Below are 1,923 nucleotides of genomic sequence, written 5' to 3' on the forward strand. Positions count from 1 at the left end.
TAGATGCTTCCTCAGAGGAAGTACATCTGCTCAAGCACTCAAGGCGATGCTGCTTATTTTCATTCAGTCCTCACAATGTCTTGTGGGCTCATAAAAATGAGCAAGGAAATCATTAGGCTTCGTATTTACAGAATGTCTTCCAAGATCCTGTGAGTTATGTACACATTTGGGTCATTCACATTTAGCCATTTCACACCCTGCACGAGAGATGTGATATGTTTTCCCCTAGAACCGAAGCAAAAGAGTCAGCTCAGCATCTTGGCTGAGAGCAGCTAAATTTCAAGTTCCAGTCTAAAAGTGTCACTCAGGAAGATGCAAAGAGAAGAAGAAATGGCCTGCTTAGGCTCTGACCTCAGCTGCCTTTGGGTTTCTAATAGGTCATTGTACTGCTGAGGCTATTTCTAATACTACAGTAACTTCTGTGGTTGCAGGTTGTGTAGTAATACCCCTGCAGGTTTTGAATTGCCTTGGTGGGACATTGGCAGTGAGCAGCCACCTGCACATAGACTGCAGGGAAGCTTAGTCACCTTGCACAGACCTAGCTGCTCTGGTGACTTTCACAGCCAGTTGTACCCAAACCAAGTAACTGTACAGCAGGTTTGGGTACATTTGCATCAATGCAATTTGAAATTGAAATACAAAAGTTCCCCATGCTAAGGAGTGCCCTGAAGGCAGTGCCTGTAAGTCAGAGCTGAGATACTGCCATAAACCAATGAAATTGATATGTTGAAATGCCTATTTATATATTGATAGTGTGGTAGAGGGGAAAAACCAAGGATTTCAGGCTGCCATGAAACTTCCAGAAACAGCTCTTAAAAGCACTGCCAAGATGTCTCCAAATGCAGACAACAGAAAATTGTTGCAAGGGACAAGAACAGCATGAACAGAGCTTGGAGCAACTTTTGCACTCTGCTTGCAAATGTGAAAGCTACAAATTAACCCAGAGATTTTGGCTTCGGAGTGGTCCAAAATTGTTCTGCTGATTTAATTACATTCTGCAAATGAAGAGTGTGACCACTGCCAGCAGTACATGTATGCCATAATTTTAAATGCTCCATGTCTAGTGTCAATAACTCGATCTGCATTCAGGCACTAAGTATTGGGTCTTGTTTGCAGAGATGCACTGTGCCTACATCTTCCTTTGCTGCAAGATGAGAGTATTGAAACTCAGTGTTTCTGCATGGAAGGCACTTGGTTACTACCTGACAGAGTTTAGGTATCTGATTGTAACTAATACCACCATGAACCTATTCTGCTAGAGATTTTTGCCAACTCTTTGTACTTGAGTTAAACAGATTTCTGGATAAAGAGAATCTGAGGCAAGTAGGAGCTTCTTTTGGTGCTGAACAGAAATGCAAAAATCCTGCAATCTATATAGAAAGCTGGCATCACACTGAGTCAACAGTGCAAATACATGGCTCAGCTATGAGGGATACTGAAAATTTCGATATTCCTACAAATTACTTTTTCTGTAATCCGTTAGTTCTTTTCTGTCCAAAGCATATCTAACATCAACTGAGTTCCCATCAGCCATGGATACAACAGGAAGCCCTGGTGACTGTCCCTAGACATGCTGTGGCACCAGTGAAACATCCCAGGGTGGCACAGAGCTAAATGTTATGAAAATCAAATTTGCAGTGAAGGGCAAGGGAAGGAGAGAATGACTCTTAATATTGCCATGTTCAAACTCATCACTTTCCTTGTCCTTTTAGGCAGTTGCTCTCAATGCTCAACCACCATAAAGTGAATTTTCCCACAGCTGGATGCTTAGAGCCCACAGAGGCATTTAGCTGTCCCAGCTCACACAAGTCCACTTAGCCCTGACCAGCAGCCTGAGAAACATGATAAGGAGAAACAGCAACATATTTTAGGCATCAGTCTCCTCTACTGTTGCCTATCTTGGAAGCTTAGAATTAATGCCAT

At 42.6% G+C, this 1,923-nt stretch overlaps 1 protein-coding gene across 1 annotated transcript in view; it reads right to left on the reverse strand.

Annotated features, from left to right (window-relative positions):
* The window catches only part of ADCY5 (adenylate cyclase 5), a gene marked incomplete at its 5' end in the record, with an annotated part of 210,414 nt that overhangs the window by 26,571 nt on the left and 181,920 nt on the right, over positions 1-1,923 (reverse strand).

The sequence above is a fragment of the Acanthisitta chloris genome, unplaced genomic scaffold (genome assembly GCF_000695815.1).
Source record: "Acanthisitta chloris isolate BGI_N310 unplaced genomic scaffold, ASM69581v1 scaffold16779, whole genome shotgun sequence".
Taxonomy (NCBI): Eukaryota; Metazoa; Chordata; class Aves; order Passeriformes; family Acanthisittidae; genus Acanthisitta; species Acanthisitta chloris.